The sequence below is a fragment of the Furipterus horrens genome, unplaced genomic scaffold (genome assembly GCF_987537825.1).
Source record: "Furipterus horrens unplaced genomic scaffold, mFurHor1.1.pri manual_scaffold_6, whole genome shotgun sequence".
Classification (NCBI taxonomy): domain Eukaryota; kingdom Metazoa; phylum Chordata; class Mammalia; order Chiroptera; family Furipteridae; genus Furipterus; species Furipterus horrens.
Genome location: NW_028327176.1, coordinates 100,790,601 through 100,813,527, shown reverse-complemented (window position 1 = coordinate 100,813,527; position 22,927 = coordinate 100,790,601). Strand labels below are relative to the sequence as shown.

General features: G+C 37.7%; 1 pseudogene; it reads left to right on the top strand.

Annotated features, from left to right (window-relative positions):
• Window positions 1-5,634: 5,634 nt before the first annotated feature.
• On the top strand, window positions 5,635-6,091 carry LOC150007112 (myosin light polypeptide 6 pseudogene; annotated as a pseudogene).
• The last annotated feature ends 16,836 nt before the right edge of the window (window positions 6,092-22,927 follow it).

Here is a 22,927-nt window from a genome sequence, read left to right as displayed (position 1 = left end):
CATGTTTATATTTTAATACCTGTGTTGATCTGGGCTTATTTACTGTTTATATACCTATGGCAGCTAAGGATTTCCCTCAAGGTAGGGAATTTCATCTTGCTTTCTCCATAACCTCAGCAACTAGTGCTGATTTAAGCACAAAATCAGTCCCCAAATATTGGTAGAAAAATAAGTGCATGGGGAGAAAAAGCATTGTTTTAGACCTCAAAACTATTAATTATAAAATCAGGAAGTTATGGCCAATAATCATTTAGGTAAACTCCATGATGTCATCCATAAATAATTTTTCTTTAAAAAGATACATTTTAATTTGGTTGGAATCCATGTTTTACTTGGCCTAAAGATGTTTATTACACACACATTAACTTTTTCACATATCTACAGTGTTATTGCTGCAAAATAGACAATATTGAGAATAATTTTTCTAAAGGTGTTGGTTTAAATAACACAATTTGGAGGCCTTCCACTTCAAAGTGGGATGAAGTAGTCTGCAACAAACCCCTATGCCCTGGGACTAGGGAATGACATCCCTGTAGATGGAGGAATGCTAAAAGGCAAGAAAAAGCACAGAATCAGGGGAATAAAAAGCAAAGCAAGAATCAGAACCAAACTCAGATATAACACAGATTTTAGAATTACCAGATAAATCACTGTGATTTATATGTTAAGGAAAAATGGAAGAAGTAAACAACATCCAAGAACAGGTGGATAATATAAGCAAATAAATAAAAATTCTATGAAAGAACTGAGAAGAAATACTTTAAATCAAAAACATCATAGCAAGGTCTATTGGCAGAGCTAGTATTGAATTCCCTCTCCCCAGCTCCTAGAACCTCTCTGGTAAATCTATGTGCCTGGTGGCTAAGCAGCAATCCTGGGGCTCGTGTGGATCATGATTGGAAAAGGGCTAGCCTAAGCATGGTATTAACAGTGGGAGCCCAAAGGCCTCTGGATTTCCTTCTTGCCATTCCTATTATTTATGGATCCAAGGTTGCGGCAATGTAGGTGGAAGCTGCCCCCACCTCCTCCCAGGACGATATTGGAAGTCGTCGTCGTCGTCGGCAGCCGTCCGTCTCGAGAGACGATGGTGTAGCTTCTTAAGAGTCTATCTGCACCGCCGAGAATGGCTGTGCAGTCCGACTCGGGAGTGACACGGTATCTGTCTCCTCCCGTGTTGAATCGACATCTTGCGATGACGCTGGAGTGTCCTCTCCAGTGAAGCTGAAGCTACAGAGCCTGGGCAGGGTGATATGGAGGGTCTGCTGTTGCCCATGCAGCAGACTCCCCCCTCTCTTCGCAGCTGAAGGGTCCAAGGAAAAGACGGAGTCAATACAGCTTGGCTTCAGGTGCGCCGCAGGAGTTGCCGGTGTTGACTACAACGTCAAACCGCCTTAGGGACTCCGGCTCCGGATTTTCTGTCGGGGTTTACTCCCTTAGCCTTTCCCCTGAAGAGGTATGCCGCAAGGCAGCGGAGGTTTTTTGGAGTCAGAGTTTTCCTTCTCTGATGTGCCCTGACTGGAAGATTGAACCAGCGACACTTAGCTCGCAGGCCGACGCTCAATCCACTGAGCCAAACCAGCCAGGGTGATATTGGAAGTACAACTAAATTATAGAGCAATCCACCTGAATAACCAGAGGCTAGCTGAAGAGAAGTCTTATAACCAAGGATTTACAGAAGAAGCTACATAGAGACTGTAGTTCTTCAATCATAATCAGCTGCTGCCTCAGCACCTTCCCCTTACAGGGCAGGAGGAGTCACTTTGAAGGAAATCTGATCACCTTCACAAGCTGCAACTTTGAGGGGAAAGCCAGGTTGCTACTTCATACTTATGGAAAAGGACTCCTGACGCGGAGAGATGCTGCTCATTTTGCTCTTACTCCTCCTATTCAACCACAATCACAGGAGAGAAGTGGCTGCAGATGAGAATGAGATCACTTTTCACATAAAATTGGATTAAGGAGTCCTGCTTCCCTCTTTGAAGTATTCTTTGGGTTGGGGGCGGGGGGATGCACAAATTCCTATTGAGGATCTTACAAACTATTGCTTTTAATGGGATCTTGGAAGATAACTGCTTGAACTCCAAACCTGTGTCATGTCTTGGGAGAAGCTCTGTTGGGAACAGTTCTGTGGAGAAGCCCATGTGCCTCTCCAGTCAATAGCTAGGTGAGTGAACTTCTCAGTGAATTCTCCAGGCCCAGTCAGTTCTTCTGAAACTGCACAGCCCTGAGCACAGCCTGACCACAATCTCAAGGGACACCCTGGGCCAGAACCTCCCAGCTAGGTCCTCCTGAATTTCTGACACTCAGAAACTCTTGTGACAAAATAGATACTTGTCTTATGTTTTGGGGTAACTTGTTACACAACAACATATAACTAATATAATAAGTTCCAAGATGAAATATTAAGCAACTGTTAAACTCATGTTTTCAAAGACTATTTGATGGCACAGCTGCATGCAAGTGACATTGCATAAAGGGTAATTGAAGATTTATTTTTAAATAGGCTAGACAAAATGAAGGAAAGAATCAGAGAGTTTAAAGAAATGTCAATAGAAACTTTCCCAGACTGGTTGTCACAGATATTGCATATCCTTAACCAGCGACACAAGTTCATGGGCCCAGACAAACACCTACTTGCATATTCTGAACCAGCAACACCACTTCTTGGGTCCAGACAAAGCACTTACAGGAAATGAACAGGAATGCAAGTTTAGTGATGGGAGGAAAAGAAGGAAAAGAAAAATTGGTAATTGACAGTACAGTAAGGTTAAAAGTGAGGGAAATAATCAAAGATTAAATAAAATAGGTAGTAACCGGTACTTATATGTATAATTTATTATAAAAATCATATTCACCAGATAACATACCACTTCACTTGCTCCTTGAAGAAATGAGCCTAAACGAACCTTTCTTACATTATAACTTAAAGGCAATTACATTTAGCCCATTGAAAAATAGCTTGAATATATTATCCATTGATTGCTATAAAACATTTTTAATTTTATTTTAATTCTGTGGCATTCCTCTCTCTGTCATTCTCTCTCTTTCTCTCTCTCATCTGTTCCCTACCACCAAAGGGATTTCTCTTCACAGATCATCAGAAAGGCCTTTTCTCCTCCTATTTTAACATTTGTTGACCTTTCAGATACTCAAAAGCCTTATTTCTAGGTCTTCAAAGAAATCTATAAAATCTCTATCACACAAATGAAGACACTCAGAGCAAAAAAGGCATAAATGACCTGTAAGGTCATACGAGCAGTAAGTAGAAGAGCTAGGACTTTATGCTAGTAATCTTAATCCAAAATCCGTGTAATTTAATTTTACTACATTGCATTTCACATCTCTTATGGTGGTCCTACTGTCGCTTTGTCATCCTCGGCCCTGTACTCTAAAGTCTAGTCTTTAAAATGCATGATTAGTAGAACTGAATTCTCAGTTTTTTCTTATGAAATTCCAATCAACCTGTGTAGTGTAGCTGTGAAAGTCAAGAGTATCTTAGCTATTTTGGAAAACGTTATTGAAAACTTATTTAACACACATATACAAAAGAAAATTTATTTAGATATATTTATTCTTAGCAATCCTTTACACATGCCTGGAGAACCTAGGTGACTTCCCAATATAAAGAGTTGGGTATGTTTAATATCACTTGGACAATTCTGTTTACAGCTTAGAAGAAACCAGCAGAATACTTTGACCTGGTGCCATCCACTTTCCAAGCACAGTCAGCTAACTCTTACAGACAGAAATAAAGTTCTAATTGTGGCCACATCTTTTTCTTTTCTGAGACTGAATGGAAGATCCCTCACATTTTATCTGAAACATATTTTACCACCCTTTGTTGGGCTCATCTCCTCACGTTCTAATATTAATAGTATGTATTTCAGTTAAGTACTTATCATTTATGGGCTACATTTCTCAGTCTTATCTTGACCCAGGGTCAGAGAGTTTCCCTTATTTATCATTATTTTATGAAGCACTTAATAGGTTCTATATATTATGTTCAGTGCTGTAGCTAAAATATAAACAAAGCACAGTTCTTTCCCAGAGAGTTCAAAATTCACTGAAGAAAATAAATATGAGCACAGATAATGCTAATATTAGATAATAAATTTCTTAAGAGAAATAGACCCAGAACCCAGGGGCGTTTTCCACACATTCTTACTTCCCTTCACCTCAATATTTCCTACCCTTAGTGGTATCAAACTTAATTTTACATTTTAAACTTCCTTGTCTATTTTAGCATCAAGAATTAGCTATCATAAAATGGCCATAAATAAAAAACCAAGTGACATTTTTATTATTTTAGTTCAACCAGGCTAATCTTCATCCACATAAAAATTGCAGAAAGGGAGAAGAAATGTGTGTGTCTGTATCACATATATATATCACTTTCAAGCTTCAGGAATAATTATAATTAAAGAAATGCTGTTATCTCCTAAGTATAGCCATTTAAACTCTACAAGTCTTGGCATTGTTTTTGCTTTATAATGCAGTTCCTAAAATATGTACAAATTAATTGAGTGAATTTAGTCCATACATATGTAATAGCAATAAGACTTCAGAGTTTAAAATGTAATTAACAAAAGAATACCAGCAAGGTATAGAGTACCCTATCATTTCTACCCATTTGTTATTATGACCCATAAAAAACACCACAGATTTATTATCTCAAGTTATCATGAAATTAGGTGATTATAATTAAGAGTTCAACGGCTCCTCCATTTGTCTGTTAAAGTCTCATGGGCCTCATGGAAGGAAGCATGATTTTAGAATGGCTTTTATTTCTGCCCTTTGATAACTATGAAGGCTATTTTCAAAAGAAGTGTTGGCTCAGCAAAACTTGTGCACTGAAAAGCATATGAGTTAATGGACAATATTTATAAAACTGCTTGGAAAATTTACAAGAGAAAACCCAGAGGCTGAAATTCAGCAGTAGGACAATGGCTTTATTGGAGATTCATGACTAAGACTTGGAAATTTATATGATCTTCCCTCATAACTCATTTTAGACTTTAAATACTTTGTTTCTGAGTTCTGCTCTTAGCCTGTTCCCATATTCAGTGGCTGCCACTGTTGTCATAACATAATTGTTATTAAGCCAAAAACAAAACAGTCAAAGAAGGGACAGATTGGCAGGCAAATTTTGGGGGAAAATACATATATAGCTAGAAATCATAGATGAGAAGCAGAGGTAAAAAGGACCTCTTTCAGGGTATATGTACATGCAAGCATGCATATAACTAGTAAGTAAAAGAGAAAGTAATCTTAATCTGAACTCCATCTGATAGTCTCCAGAATGGCCCCCAGTGATCCTTGCCTCCTGGTATTCCTATCCTTGCATAATCCCTGCTCACATTGTACCAGTGCTGTTCTGTGTGATCAGTAGAGTATGGTAGAAAGGATGGTATGTGCCTTCTGAAATCAGGTTACAAAGACATCATCGCTTCTATCTTGGTTCTTCTATCTCTTGGATCATTTCCTTCTGGAGAGGCCAGGTGTCATGTCATGAGGAGTCCAGTAGAGAGGCCCATGTTGTGAGGAACTGAAATCTTTGGTAATCAATCATTTAAGTGACCTTAAAAAAAGATCCTCATTACACAGGAAAAGGTCCCGCAGAGCTCAGCAGTCAAGATGTGTGACTTCACCGAGGGCCAGACCACAGAGTTCAAGGAGTCCTTCCAGCTGTTTGACCAAACAGGAGATGGCAAGATCCTGTACAGCCAGTGTGGGGATATGATGAGGGCCCTGGGCCAGAACCCCACCAACACTGAGGTGCTCAAGGTTCTGGGGAACCCCAAGAGTGATGAGATGAATGTGAAGGTGCTGGACTTTGAGCACTTCCTGCCCATGCTGCAGACTGTAGCCAAGAACAAGGACCAGGGCACCTATGAGGACTATGTTGAAGGCCTTAGGGTGTTTGACAAGGAAGGAAATGGCACTGTCATTGGTGCTGAGAACCAACATGTTCTAGTCACACTGGATGAGAAGATGAGAGAGGAAGAAGTAGAGATGCTTGGTGGCAGGGCACAAGGATAGTAATGGTTGTATTAACTATGAAGAGCTCAGCCGCATGGTGCTGAGAGGCTGAAGACATTCCCAGTGTGCCCAGAGCCCTGTGCCTTCCCCTGTGTGAAACCATGTACGTAGCCCCGAAGGCTTCCTAAGTTCTCTTGTCACAGCACTTTCCCCAGCGTGTATCTTGGATGATATTTGCCATCAGCATTCACCAAATAAACTTGCTCTCTGTGCCCTAAAAAGAAAAAGAAAAAAAAGCAGATCCTCCAAGAGCTGTCAAGCCTTCAGATGACTACAGGCTGGTCAGCAGCTGACTACAACCTCATGAGAGACCCTGGGCCAAAACTACCCAACAGCCATTCCTATATTCTTGTGCTGCAGAAACTGCGAGACAATAAATATTTGTTGTTTTAAACTTCTGTTATGGGATAATTTGTTTTCAGCAATATATAGCTAATAAAATGACCTTGGTGTGGCTCAGTGGATTGAGCATCAGCCTGCGAGCCAAGTGTCACTGGTTCGATTCCCAGTCAGGGCACATGACTAGGTTGCACGTCAGGTCCCCAGTTGGGGGCACAAGTGAGAGGCAACCACACAGTGATGTTTCTCTCCCTCTCTCTCTCTTTCCCCCTCTCTCTAAAAATAAATAATAAATAAACAAATACATAGATTTTTTTAAATGACCTTGGGCCTAATTTTAATAAAAAGTTCTAAAAAATAAATGGGTTGGGGTAGAATGGCATTGCATACTAATATCTAAAAAACAAGTCTTGAAAGCAAAGCCACATAGGAAAAGATAGACAAAGACCAGTATTTGTAGCCTTAAATTCAAGCTGGGCATGTGGATTACTATAAGAGAAAAGAAATATGTTTGAGATTCATAGGGGATGAGGAATCAGGCAGGGAGAGGTGCATAGACTAACCCTTTTGGAAAAGAATGACTTGGTCTTGCCCTGGCCAGTGTGGCTTAGTTGGTTGGGCATTGTCCCACAAACCAAAAGGTCACCAGTTCTATTCCCAGACAAGGCACAGATTTGGGTTGCAGGTTGGGTCCCCAGTTGGGGCACATATGGAAGGCAACAAATTGATGTTTCTCTCTCAGATGTTCCTATCTCACATCGATGTTTCTCTCCCCCTCTCTCTCTTCTTCCTTCCCCCTCACTCTAAAATAAAAAACAATTTAAAAAGTGACTTAGCCTTTGCCTACAAATGCAACCACATCTCATGTCAGTCTTCCATAGCTCATCACATTGTACTCACATTGGTTTTCCATTCGTTTTAGGAAACTCATTTGTACCTCAGGACTTTTGAAACACTCTTCACCAGCTCCTAACACAGCAGGCTTGTTTCCTGACCATCTTCTGTAACTAGATCCACCTTCTGATCTTTCTCTCCTAAACTTTGTCACAATCTGCAATCATTTATGTGTTTGCCTGCTTCTTAACTGTTCTTCTCATTGAACAGTACAATCCATGAAGGCAGAAACACTTGCTATTTTGTTCAATCCTATATTCACTGAGCCTAACACATTTCCTGGCACTCAGTAGCTACTCAGAAAATAACTGGAATCTTGTTAGAACTCAGAATGGGTGATTCCTCACAACCAAAGGGGCAACAATTGTTAATCTCAGAAATGGGCTGCTTGTCCTCCACCTGCATTCAAAAAATTTAGAGGAGCAGGCAGGGTAAGCCAATGGATGGTTCCTGAATGAGTAGGATGCTCCCATGCTGATGCTCTCAGCTGGGAGCTGTTTTCTCTAAGGAAAGGCAGCAGTTCACAAATGTTCAGAGCCCCTGGAGGGCTTGTTAACACTCAAGATGACTGTGCCCTATCGCAGTTTTTGATTCAGTGGATCTTGGGTGGGAGCCCAAGAAAGTGCATTGCTAACAACTTTCCAGGTGATGCTGATTCTGCTGTTAAAATGATTGCACTTAGCCACTGATTAATGCGCCTTCATAACAGTACCTACTAATATTTCCGTATGTCCTTTACCACCTCGTACTTGTTAAGATGAAAATTAGCAGATAGTAACATTTACATGGCTACAACTGCAGCTTTGTTCTCACTAAACTTAGAAAAAAAAATAATGGATCTCTCAAATAGAAAAAATAGGAAAAAGGAATTTTAAGCCAAGAAAAAATCTTCACAGACTAGGCCGTGTCCAGCAAAAGAAACAATACCCCTTTGTTCCAAGAAAGCAACCTATATAAAATATATTATTTATAAACATGTTTATAAATGAAACATTTAATTATTAATTTATTTTATTTTTAAAAATATTTATAAATAAAAATATTTTCCAACTTTCTCATTGATGATATATGTTGTGGATCTTGAAAATATCAACAAAGTTCAACATTTTTGTTGAATGTACAAACTGTGTGGGATTCGGCTTTGGATAGAATAATGTACTACACAAAATCCTACACAAAAGTACATGTTTTTAAAATATATATGTATACCTTAAAATCCCATAATTCTGCTCTAATTGTCCTAGAGATTTTATTCTTATCAATATTAAAATTAAAAAATTACAATTATACCAGACCAAGAACATTGAGCACATCTGAAGTGTGAAGAGGACCTGTATTGTGACATCAATACAAGGACAGTCTGGGACTCAGCACACTTGAACCACCTTGCAAATTTAGTTGATGTTGTTGCTGGTTTCTCCAGGAGGCCCAATAAATATTTTTTCTCTTTGCAAATTCTGAACAAATTTTAAAATAAGAGAAATGAACTCTGGTGGAGACCAATATCACCTTAATAATTTATAAAAACTAAACTAGAATAGAGAGCTTAATGTGAGAATTAAATGGCTTTTTCACAGAGAACATGCACAGGTTCAGACATGAAAATGCAGAGGGTACTCAGTCCTTGTTTATTTTGCAAATTTGCCAGAGATGAGCTACTTCTTTTAACTGGAGTAAACTGAGTGGTGAAGAGGTAGGGAAAGCACATGGTTTCACCAGTTCAGCCTCCTCAGCAAGAAACATCAAGAGTAAGAAAGAAATGTCCTCATTACCAATAGTCCTTTCAAAAGCATCCATTATTTTATATGAAGAGACATTTCTGTTGTCAGTAGTTTAAAAAAAAAAAGAGTCCTGCAGTTCCTCATACTGATGTTTCCCCAAAACTCTTTAGCAAGAAATACAAATGCAGTTCTTAGTAATCTCTATAAATGCACTGAGTGCCTGCTGTGTGCAAGTCTCTCAAGGTGTTTCATGATCTTGTCCCCACTTACCTCTTCAACCCCATTGCTCATCACTCCCTGACAACTTACTGCCCCAGCTTGAACTAGAAAACCTGCTTTACTCCGTCCTCAAAACCCAATTTCAACACCAGCCCCAAGTCTCCCTACATGGAATTGCAGAAACTATTATGAGGGAGGAAGCATTGGCCCTTCCCCAGGCTGAACCAAATGTGGGAGCCCTCATGCTGCAGAGCACTACATCTCTTCAAACTAGTAGACTTACACACAATCTTCACATCAGCTCTCATCTTGCAGATGAAGCAACTACAGCGAGGTATAGAACCCAGCAGGGGAAAGCATCTATGAACTGTGATTCTGCATATTTATTTTGGGATAATTGTCATAAAATGTACCTCAGCTGAACCTTGGGTTCCAGCTGAAACTCTGTGAAGTTAATGTTTTGGAGGATGGTACTTGAAAATCTCTTTTAAATTGAGTCAGCCAGTTAATTAAGTTTCCATTTCCCAGAATTGTTTCTAATAAGTCTTATCAAAGCTATTAATAGACTTTGCAGTAAAACAGATTTATTACCATTTTGTAGGCCCACAGTGTAAATCTTTTAACTTTTGATTAATGCCTAAAAAGTCACTAAATCACTAACAGTAATTTTTATCACTTGCAATGTTTCTCAAAAATATACAGATACTATAAAGGAGTTTTTCATTAGAGCATTTAATTAAGAACTATTTCACAAATTCTTCATGGATGGTATATGAAATACATAGTCCCTATCTACTGGATGTTTCTGTAATAGCTAGCTAAGAACTGGAAAATGCAATCAAAATATCCCAGACCCAGAATATGGTTAAGCCTAACAATCAATATAACAAGTTACCTGTTTTACCAGGAGGCCATTTGGGCTGTCTGACAAGGTAGTAACCTCTAACTCCAAAGGGAAAAATTTTGCTACTGGTAAGATTCTGGAACCTAAGTCTCCTTGCATCAATGAAAATGATGATTTTAGCTTAAGTTGATAAAAAAAAGAACCACAGCAGATTGCCATGGAATGATAAATGTGTTGGTAAACCACTATACCTAATGATGAATACACAAGGATCTATAGAGAGCAAAAGCATGTTCTGGAAAACTTCAGTACAAAAAAAATTAATGACCAAGACTGATTCCAGGAAGTGTTTGCATAATTTATCAAATTTAGTAAAATAAAACTGGGAATCTACTTAGTTCTCTTGGAAATAAGCCTACATTTCTTCCATAAGGCTGAGGAATACAAAATAGGAATTTAACTCAATACAAAAAACTGTCATCTTTTTGCTTAGAAATATATTCCATTAGCTTTATATTAGAATACTTTAATGGTTAGAATTTATACTTGGCATTAGTATAATCGTTGGTTTCAAATATATGGTGTATTTGAATGGTTATATTTATTAGTACATGTAGAAGCAGAGATATACACAATTCAGTTGATTTTCCTAGTCATATATGAGACTGAATGTTTTGAACACTCCCTTGTCCTTGTTTTTAGGAGTCAGTTTTGTACACATACAATTCCTTTAGTACCTGGTACCTTCATGCTGCCCATCACTACCTACTTCCTCTCACTTTACTGCCTTCCCAAGTTCTGTATTTCCTGGATATTCCCTCTAACTTAAAAGCTTTCTGATACCACATTGCAAATGTGCAAGCCCTACATTGTCTTCTAGCACCATAAAGTGTTAGAATTAGAAAGAGCTTTATGGATCACTTAGCCCACCTTTTTGTAGATGAGGAAAACAATTTACTCTTGATCTCATTGAAAGATTAAGTTTAATTTTCTTTGATGCTCTGGCTTCGATTACAGAAAAATTACACCTTCTGCCAAATGATGCACATGTTTCCTAGAGAAATCCAAATGTAAAAATGGGCATAACTGTGTACAGAGGTTGAGGGGGAACCAGGCAACCACCTACAGTCTTCACCTTCTATCATGTGTGTAGTTACTTACTTTAATCTTGAGTCAGGTTTGCTGAAATCATGTCACAAATGAGCAAATATAGAATTGGTAAAGTAGTGTTTACTCCTTGATAGAAAACTATTTTAGGTATCCATCTAGAAATATTCAGTTAGAATTTAATTCCTGTTAGTATATGTTAAGAAGGAAAACAGTTAATAAGTAAGGGAACATCAGCCTCCTATGGAACCAGAAAAAAAAACAAACAAGAAATACGAATGCAATGCTTAGTAGTCTCTATAAATCTGTAGAATGCCTGCTGTATGCAAGTCATGCTGGGCTCTAAGCTACAGTGTCCCTCCACTCAAAGAGCTTGCAATTTGTTTTGAAATATAAATCATAAGAAGTGAGATAGCAGGACCAGACTGTACTACCAATGCCTCTCTACCGTTATAACATGTGATGAAGTGTAATGATCTTACCAGCATAAAGTCAGCTCTGTGACATTTTCCCATCCCCATATGTTCCAGTTTCTAGCTTCTCATGGCCTTCATATTGCACAATGATGGGTTCTGCTTTATGATCTGGTCCTCTCTCATTTTTAACATAGCTCAGAAAATATAATGTAATCCTTAGAGCATACAAGAGCAAGATTCGATATTCTTTTGAAGTATACATGGCATATTCTCTAATATAGACTATTAGGGTTTATCATAAAACAAACCTCAACAAAGATAAAGTAACTAAAGTCAAACAAAGTATGTTCTCTGGCTAGCTCAAAATTAAATAACAACAAAAATTATGAAAAGATTTTGGAACATTTTTGAATATTTGGAAGTTAAAAAAAAAAGAACTTCTAAATAAACTATAGTCCAGAGGTGAAGTGTTTGGGGTGAATTATAAAATATTTTAACTTAAAAAACAAACAACATATCAAAATGTATGAGAAACAGAGAAGTACTCAGAATTTTATAGCATTAAATGCTTATATTCATACATTGTGGAAATTGTATAAAATTAGCGAAGAGAAACTTCATTAAATCTTAATAGCTTTCTAACAAAGTCTATGAATAAATAATATATTACTTGTAAAGAAGTTTAAATGCTACAACAATTAGAAAACAAAATAGGTTGGGCAATAATTGAAGATGAATCAAAATGACAAATCCTTCTTTGAACTTCTGAACTTTTTGGTAGTTTCTCTTCAGTTCAGAAATCTAAGTTACAAGCTTTCTTCATCAATAGTAAAAGTAACATGTGTTCTTGATTTTTGCCTTCATATAAATTAACAAATTCCTCCCAAAAGCCTTCTTTTTATTATTTTCTTAGCTAAGCTCTTAGTGATCTGCCACATAAAATTACCACTTTGTTTTTGTTTCACATTTAGAAATAGCTATTTTTTTTTTTTAGAAATAGCTATTGTTTTATGGTTAACTAGTTTCTTGATTTCAAGATTGTTCTCATTTACTTAACCCTAAATTAGTTAAAAATTAATCTGCAGTAAGATGAAAACAAAATGAATCTAATTAAAAAGCAAATTTGGGCCACGATGGAGGTGTAGACAGACACTCTATGTCTCCCTCCACAACTAAGAAGGAATACAACTACATCAAAACTAGAAACAACCAGAAGTTCCAGAAAATCAAACTGCATGGAAGTCCAACAAACAAAGATATAGAGAAGAAATACTCATCCAGACAGGTAGGAGGGGCAGAGCCAGAGCAGAGAGGACACAGTGTGCTGGCGGCAGCAGTGACAGCAGTGGCAGGCCAGCAAAAAGCACAGTTATACATTTTAAAAAGTCAGGAGGGACACCTAGGGAGCATTCCCAGCTCCTCACCAGACCACGCAGCTTATGGTTCCAGCACCGGGGAAAATCAAGCCTCATTGCTTCTGACTGTGCAGACCAGTAAGGATTGGGGCGGAGGCAGAAACTGCCGGTCTCTCAGTAGAGTCTGCTTGTTTAAAGGGCTCCCACAGTCCTAGAACATCTGCAGACCCATCCATTCTGGGAACAACAGCCAGGGCAATAGCTAGAGAGGCGCCAGTCCCATATGGAAATGGGAGAAGTGCCTGAAAAAGGAGTGAGTGCTGGGCAAGCATGATTGTTCCTTCTCAGACCCCTCCCCCACGTACAGCACCACAACGTGGTGAAACAGGTCTCCCTGTACTAACAAATCCCTAAGGTTCCGTCCCTTACAACGTAACATGTGCAACAGCTCTACCTAAGATACAGAGGCAAACAAACACAGGAGCCTGTCAAGATGAGGAGAAAGAGAAGTATGGCCCAAAAGGGGGAACGAATCAAGGTTCCAGTGGGAGAAATAAGCAACAAGGAGATAGCCAGCCTAACAGATGCAGAATTCCAAACACTGATGTTAAAGATGCTCACAGGTTTGACAGATATGCTTGAGTTCGGTAAACACATAAGAGAAGAAATGAAGGCTGTGCTAAGTGAAATGAAGGAAAATCCACACAAAACCAATGGTGAAGGGAAGAAAACCGGGTTCAAATCAATGATTTGGAACATAAGGAAGAAAAAATCAGTCAACCAGTACAGAATGAGGAAACAAGAATTTTTAAAAATGAGGAGAGGCTTGGGAACCTCTGGGACAACTTTAAATGTGCCAGTGTCTGAATCATAGGGGTGCCAGAGGGAGAAGAGGAAGAGCAAGAAATTGAAAACTTATGTGAAAAAATAATGGAGGAAAACTTCCCAAATTTTGCAAAGGAAATAGACATACAAGTCCAGGAAGCATAGAGAGTCCCAGGCGAGCTGGACCCAGAGGAGACCACACCAAGACACATCATGATTAGAAAGCCAATGGTGAAAGACAAAGAGAGAATCCTAAAAGCAGCAAGAGATAAGTGGAGAGTTGCCTACAAAGGGGTGCCTATAAGACTATCAGCTAATTTCTCAAAAGATACTTTGAAGGCAAGAAGGGACTGGCAAGCAGTATTCAATGTGATGAAAAGCAAGGACCTACAACCAAGATTACTCTATCCAGCAAAGTTATCATTTAGAATGGAAGGGCAGATCATGTTCTACCCAGACAAGGTAAAGCTAAAAGAATTCATTATCACCAAGCCATTATTATATGCAATGTCAAAAGGACTTATTTAAGAAAAAGAAGATCAAAACTATGACACTAAAATGACAACAAACTCACAATTATCAACAACTAAATCTAAAAAATAAAAACAAAATCCAAGTAAGCAAACCAGAACAAGAACAGAATCATAGGTATGGGGATCATCTGAAGGGTTATCAGCTGGGAAGGAGAAAGGGGAGAAATGGGGAAATGGTGCAGGGATTAAGAAACATAATTGATAGATACAAAATAGACAGGGTGATGTCAAGAGTAGTATAGGAAAGGGTGAAGCCAAAGAACTTACATGCACAACCCACGGACATGAACTAAGAGGGGTGGGATTGTTGGAGGGAAGAGGGGTACTGGGCAGAGGGGAGCAAAGGGCAAAAAAAATTGGAACTACTGTAACAACATAATCAATAAAATATACTTTTTTAAAAAAAGCAGATTTAACAAGTTCTCCAAGACTAATTTTTTATTAAAATACCCAGATTAGGCTTCACATCTTATAATACTATAACATTGCTTGGGTCATGATGCTAGAGTGAAACCATACTTTAGTGTACTTTTTAAATGATAAACAATAAAACTAAATAAGAGACACTATTATAACTTCATAATACTAGACTATAAATAAAAATTTAAATTATTTTAATACACAGGCATTTTTTTAAATTTATTTTTTTTATTTTTTTTATTACAGTTGTCCCACTTTTTCCCCCATTGCTCCCCGCCCCCAGCCCACCTCTACTCCCACAGTCAGTCCCCTCCTCATTGTTGTACATGTCCATGGGTTATTTATACTAGTCTCTTTACTAAACCCTTTCCCTAATTACCCACATCACTCCCTCCCTGCCTCCCCACTGGTAACTTACTCTGTTCCTTGTTTATATGCTTCTGGTTCAATTTTGCTCATTTATTTGTGTTGTTCCTTAATCTCCTGTATTAGGTGATATCATACAGTATTTTCCTTTCATTGCCTGGTTTATTTCACTAAGCATAATTCTCTCTAGTTCCATCCATGTTGTCGCAAATGGCAGGAGTTACTTTTTCCTTTGTGCTGCATAGTACTCCATGGTGTAAATGTACCACCATTTTTTGATCCACTCATCTACAGATGGGCACTTAGGTTGTTTCCAGCACTTGGCTATTGTAAATAGCACTGCTATGAACATAGGGGTGCATAAGTTCTTTTGAATTGGGGTTTCAGTATTCTTCAGGTATAATCCTAGCAGTGGAATCACTGGTTCAAAAGGCAGTTCCATTTTTAGTTTTTTTAGGAAATTCCATACTGTTTTCCACAGTGGCTGCACCAGTGTGCCTTCCCACCAACAGTGCAATTCCACAGGCATTTCATTTCGGTCCATGTTCTATTCTAATATCCTCAGCCAAGTCCCTCAACCTTTTATTCTTTTAATAAATGTTATATGTAAAGTATGGGATATAAAGAAATAATATGCTTGATATCTACCCTAAAGTAGTTTACAATTTGAAAAACGAGAAAGGTGGTCCTTAATTGCCAAGTAAGTGACACAGGCAATAAACATTTGAGTTTAGAGGAGAAGATTCATCTGAGCTGGAGTGTTAAGGAGCATCTGCTGATGCCAAGGATTGTGCTATATGCTAGGAACTTGCAGTCTAGTTCGCGGACTGGCAAAATGTAATCACAAAACAACGTGAGCTGAGTCTACAAGTACGAGATTTAAATATACACACAAAAGAGAAAGGAGCATTGAACGTAAAGAATAACTGGTGAAAGATAGTAACTTGTTTGAAAATCAGCTATGAGGTAGGCCCTCCACATATATTACCTTTACCCCAAAACAAGACTGCAGTCATTATTATATTATTATCTGCGTGTTCTAATGAGGAGACAAGTTAAAACAAGTTAAAGAACCTGCTCAAATCCTTGAGCTAGTAAGTGGCAGATATATTATTTGAATTTACATATTATAGAAGGGTGTGCATACCAGAAGGAAATGGTGGGGGGGTGTCACCTTAACATCTGTCTGCCACACCTCCTTTCACAACTTTTTGCATATCCTCCTTCAACTTTTCTCTTTAGATTAAATACAGAGAGAAAAGCAGTAAAGGGTCATCTGAGGTACATAACCCCTGCTTCTGAGCCTCTAGCTAGAGAGTATGTATGAGACTTTTTTTTAAAGAAAGCACTTTCATTGTAAATTTTTGGGGTGCATACCGTCTGCAAATTACCATAAAATCTGGGTTCCTAGCCCCTTCTTTGTGAACCTCTAGCTAGAGAGTAAGTAGGAGAGAATGAAATAGGAAGTGTTTGGTAAGGGCAGATGTCAGTTAAAACTGTGTTTTAATTCATAAACTTGACACTTGGGCACTGAGCAGCTACCAGACATCATTTTATGAACCTCTTATCACACAACTACCATAACATATTAATTGAACATTATTTGAAACACCAGAAGTTAGAATGCCAGTAGACACAATGCAGGAACAGTAATGGTAGAAAAGTTTTAACTCCCTGCATCTCCTAGAAGAGATACCAAGTGAGTGGCCACTCTGTAGATGACTTGTTTTAGCAGTAGCCTGTGGAAGAGAAGTTTGGATAGGTTGACTGACTTGGGGAGAGAAAAAAAAACATGTAATGGATAATTGAGTTATATGAAGCTCATATGCTTTGTACAATCTTTGAATCTCTAATATAACAAATGAGGGTGGGTAGTGCATTGGCTTAGTACATGTTTATTGCTATAGTTTAAGGGAAGCCGAACAAACCAATGAGCCACTATACTCACAACCATGGAAGCACTGTTTCCTGGCAATTCACATTGTAACCCTCATTCTGAAATGCACAGAAGATCCATCCATGCTCAAAGCTGGCTGCATCTCTACACCAAATGAAACTGGGTCAACAATGACTCAGTGGCATGTCTAGCATATGCCTGATCATTACTTTAGACCTAAAGACACCCACTTTGCTCCATATCCATATCATTTCTTTGCTCTGATAAATATCTCCAATCCAGAGATCAGAGTGGCTATTGATTTTACTTTCAACAACTCAGATAAGTTCACCCTCTGAGTACAGAAAGTGGAAAGTTGGCACTCCTAAGGATCAAACAGGTTACTTAGGGAGCTAACTGTACCAAGGGATTACAAGTTCTCCACATAGAAAATGCAAGCTGGAAGACTCATTACAGTAAGTCTGAACTACCCATTGGGCTATAACACACCTATAAATTTCACTTTCTTTCTCTAGCCATGCATCTACTGTTATAATGACATTCACACTGAAGAGAGCCTAATCTCTACAGAGATTTTTTTTTTAAACCACACACATTAACATTGCAGCGTTCAGAGAATACTGGACTCAATTACCCTATAGGGTTGGTTAAACCTAATTTAAAATCCTAAAATTACTTCTTATTCAGCACTTGCTCTTTTGGGCCTTCTAGATATACCCAGTCCCCCTGTTCAGTGGGATCCTCTTACTGAAAAATTATCAGGCTCATAAACCTTTGAAAGAAATCTTGCTACAGGGTGTCATGCTGCTATGATGAAGTTGTCCTGAAAAATGCTGTCTTTAATTTTTTCACCATTCCTGAAATACTGTTCTTGTAAATCACACTGAGCATCACTGGCTTTTACTTGGGAACTGAGATGTACTGCTACCCTCTAGGCATAATAGAAAATAACCATCTTTTCCCATCCAAAATTCTTCAACAAATGAGCCCAGAATTTCAAAATCTGGAAGCCATGCCTTTGATATTATGCCACAATCATAGGCCCAATTTTAGAGTGAATTTTATCTCAAAATCCCTTCTGATTCATGAAGTTTGATTATCATAGATTCATAAGTCAGCTTGACTTCTCTTTATATTAAATATTTATAAAATATCCAAGAAAAATATGTCAGACAGATCAATAAAAAGAGATGGAATATTAAATATAAAGAAAAAGCTGATAAGACCTCAATTTATTAAGGCATTCAAACTGGAGGTTAATATTCCCTGAAATAGTATCCATATCATATGAAAACCACCAATCAATTTTATTAAAAGAAAAATCAATCAAAACTTCTATAGTGTGGTCGCTATAGGTATTTTAAAACCCTTCATATGGAGAACATTAATAATACTATATAAAATATTTTTTAAAACATGCTTTTTCAATGCATGACTGAGTTCACATTGAAGTAAAGAATATCCTCAAAAGAAAGGAGCAGGAAGGAAAAGCTGAATCCACAGAGTTATGCAGAACATTAAAGCAGGCATCTTCCCTGATCTTGAGTACAAGGAGCAAGAGATAAAGCTCAGACACTAAGTAGGGTAGAAGATCAAGGCAAACACCTTCACACAAGAGAAGGATCCCTGAAGAGAAGAGCAATACCTTCACAAGGTCCACTAGCTAAACGCTGTCCCACAGAAGACAGGGTAAATACAAGAGTTAGACCTTCACTCTGGGTAAAACTGGAAAAATAAGTTCAGCAGCTTGCCAGTTCCAGTTCTGGGTAAGGAGTAGGCTTATTACACCTTATCTTGCCCACTAAAGGACAGAATGTGTGGATCCTGAAGAGTAAATGAGAGCAGGTAATTGGGAGGGGGAAAAAAAGACCAGAATTTGAAATGCCACCAAATTTATGGTGAGTTTCTCTTTTTTGTCCCATGGTATCACCCAACCTGGACCCAAGGCAGCTCAAAACACAGAAGTGCAGATACCTGAGGAGAGCAGGGAGAGTTCCAGAAATCATCAACTTTCATCTTAAAGAATGGGGAAGGAATCTCCTAACACTCAGAGAAACTTGGGGTGAGAGAGGGGGTCTCCCTATTTTCCTCTGTTCTCTCATACCCCAGCCTCCTGACAATTTCATTGCAAGGCTGGAAACAAGAGCAGCATTGGCAACAGCCAGGGTCCAAAGGTGCCTACAATGTGAGCAAAGGGAACCTTTCTCACCCTGGCCGGTGTACACTGAAAGAGCACAGGTTCAATTCCCAGTCAAGGCACATGCCTAGGTTGCAGGTTTGATCCCCAGTTGGGGCAGGTATGGGAGGCAACTGTTATGTTTCTCTCACATTCCTCTCTCCCTCTCCCCCACTGCCTTCCTCTCTCTCTGGAATCAATGAATATGTCCTCAGATGAGGATTAAAAAAAGAGAGAACCTGTCTCTCCAATCAGAGGAGTGATGACCTAAGAGGATAGAGGAAGCAGGCCTCTTCCTCTGCCCTCCCACCCCTTACCCCTGACACAGGCACTGTCACAGGAGGGAGAGCAGGGCAGAAGATATAAAACCCCGGCTCTAGGCCAGAGGCCTGAAAAGATGACCAGAGTGTCTTTTAGGAAATTGAAAAATCTAAGGGAACTTTCTCAACCTGAGAAAGGGGATCTATGTTTAGAAAAAGGTAGTTATAGTAAACATCACAGAAAACCGTAAAATGTTGAAAGCATTACATTTAAGTTTGAAAAATCAAGTAGTAAGCCTTTTTGAGACTTAAGAATAGGTACATTGGTGTTTGTTTTATTATTATTGCTATATAAAATCTATATTGTGTTTTAGACACTTTGTGCTTATATTTCAGGAAAAAACATTTTCTAAGTATAAAGCAAAGAAAAATGTGTCTTCATTGCTGTATATATATGTCTATGTTAGAACTGGAGAATGCACTATATAGGAAATTTGAAATCATAGTTTCTAGCCTGTCACTGACTGTCTGCTTGAATTGTACTAATTAATCATTTAACACTTCAGAGCCTCCATTTATTTTCTAATACATTAACTTATTGGGACTCAATATTTTTAATATGTTGTTATACACTCTATACTTCTTTTAAACTAAATGGTGATCAGGCTCTGGTTTTCATTACTTAACTTCTATACTTCCATGTATTTGGGGTACAATTTTGCATTCTTGACAAAGAATGAGTAACAAAAGTATATAAAATTCAAATGTCAATATCCACAGCCATGCTCATTGTTTATGCACTGTCTATGGCTGCCTTTGTGTTAGAACAGCAGAGTGCTTTTATTACCTTTCCCTGCTGCTCAATGCACATATCACAACAACATAGTTATGATTTGGCAGCCCTTCAAATGCCATACATATCACCATGTTGGGATTTTGTGTTTTTAATTACTACTGTGTACCCATTATGTAAAAAAAAAAAAAAAAAAAAAAAAAAAAGGGCTTTGTACTTTAAGGCACAGTGAAGTGTTTTGTTATTGAATTAGGTCACCAAGCATTGCATTTTTATACAATAACAATATAGCTGCACTCAAAGGTTACAATCCATGTTGACATTACCAGATTAGGCACTAACCGCAATATTGACTGCAGCAGAAGAAATGCATCAAGAGAAAATAAACTTGTTTACGACTATTAGCCTTTTTGTGAGAACAGTTGTTTCAAGATTTGATGACATTAGGGAAACAATCAAATAGTCAAATTCTTAAAAAGGAATATGATTTTGAATGCTCTTCCTTAGCTCTTGGCAAATTAAGAAATGTTACTCATACAACTCAGTTGTTTAAAAACATCAATGCTGAGTTTAAAGTGACTGAAAAATTAACCTATATGAATAAAGTGGTTGGAATAACTGCAATGGGGATATTTTATTTTTAAGTTGAGAAAAGACTAATTTGGGACAAACTGGGATGGAATCTGTTAAGATGTGCTTCAATTGATGGTAGTAAAAACAGGCTGACACAGAAAAGTGTTTTGTTGGAAAATTTTACAAAGCTTGTATAAATGTAAGATGTCTAAAGCCTATGGTTCTACAGTGTCTTTTTCATCAGCAAGTACTCTGCAGAAAATATTTGAGTTTGTTACTGAACCAATAGTGTTAACATGAACTTCACTCACTTTTGTGAACTTATCATCAGTTCCATGAATTTTTATCAGATGTAGAAGTTGAATATCCTAACTTGTTTCATTATACAGTAATCTGACGACCTAAAGTCTTTCATTTATTTTATTTATTTTAAGCCTTACATTTTTTACCTTATTTTTATTGTTTACACTATTACAGATGTCCCCATTCCCCCCACCCATGGCCTAAAGTCATTGCAGTTTTTAAATGTGGGCCAAGAATAAAATTTTTCTAAATGAGAATAGCTACCCTCAACCATTACTACTGAGTAGATTCAGAAATTAGTGTTTGCTGTAGTTTTGATCATTTTTCCTCATTAATTCAACCTAAAATTTCAAGGCAAACAACATTTATATGCAAAACTTATGATATATTAAAGTCATTACAATGCAACTACAGTGTTTGGAATCACATGTAACATCAAGCTGTTTTATATACTTCCTATGCTGTCAAAATTTAAACAAAAAATGAGATCACCACTTCCACACAAAGTTGTAGTTGATCTATTTTATGAGCTCAAAGTACAGTTCCAGCAGTGTTATGGGAACTTTGTTTCAGGGGCCAAGGAAATATTCATTTCAAAATACATCTTACTGGGCAGTTAAAGAGCTTCCACCTAACCTTTAACTAGCAATGATTGATCTATAATGAAATGACACACTAAAAGGCAAGTATAAAGAGAAGAATCTAATAGAAATATATAAATGTTTTGTAAGCATTGAATCTGCTCAATTAAAATCGTATGTTCATGTATTTATATCAGTGTTTAGCCATAACTATTTATGTGAAAAGGCATTTTTGAAGATGAAACATACAAAATCTAACTATAGTTCAGCAGTAACAGATGGACATTTTATTTAATTTTGATGATGGGAACCACTAACTTTGAACACCAATTAATCAAAATATTACAAACCCCCAAAATACAGTTCTCATTACTAGAACTATACTACAAAAAATTGTACTCAATTATTTTTATTATTATATTTTTAATTTTGTCAATAAAAGCATCAGGTAAATGTGTTTTCTTTATTATTGTATGAGTACCCTTGATTTGGTCTCTCCTGCAAAGCCTAAAATATTTTACTATCTTGTCCTTTACAAAAAAAAATTTGCCAACTCTTAGACCAACTTATGAAATTGACCATAACCGATGTGGTCTACACAGAGTTTACTCACCCTTCCTTTAACACATCTATTTAATCAATGCATCTTGCTATATCCTCTTCATCAGGGAATTATCAACATGATGTCATCAATACAATTGATAATATGGCCAAAGGTGGGAAAGTTGTTCTAACTCTAAGGCAAGATAAGGGTATACTGCTTTGCTAATAAAGCGAAAGCAAACTGCTAAAAAATGTATTCACCAAATCAAATCATACAGATATCAATGCACTGTGGGGATCCAGAATGAGTTACCCCAAGATGTGTCTCTGTGGTATGAAGATTGTTTTGAACTAAAGGAAACTTTAACCATAGGCTCAAAAGAAACTTCTGGCTTTGCACTGACTATCTGGAAGAACTTAAATTAGTAACCTTACCCATAATGGAAGATTATTAGAGATATATGTAGTTACAGGACAAACTTTTATTTATTAAATTGCTATTCTCTTACCATCCTGTAATGGCCTTTTGAAAGTGTATTACCCCATCAACAGCTCAGAATGTCTTATAAACCTCAATCCCCCTTTCTATCTCTGAACCTCTCCAGCATGTGAGGTCTGTGACTCTCACATGTATGTGGGGTTCCCATACATAGGCATGTATTAAATTTGGTTATTTTCCCTAGTTAATCTGTTTCATGTCTATTTGACTATTAGACCAGCCAG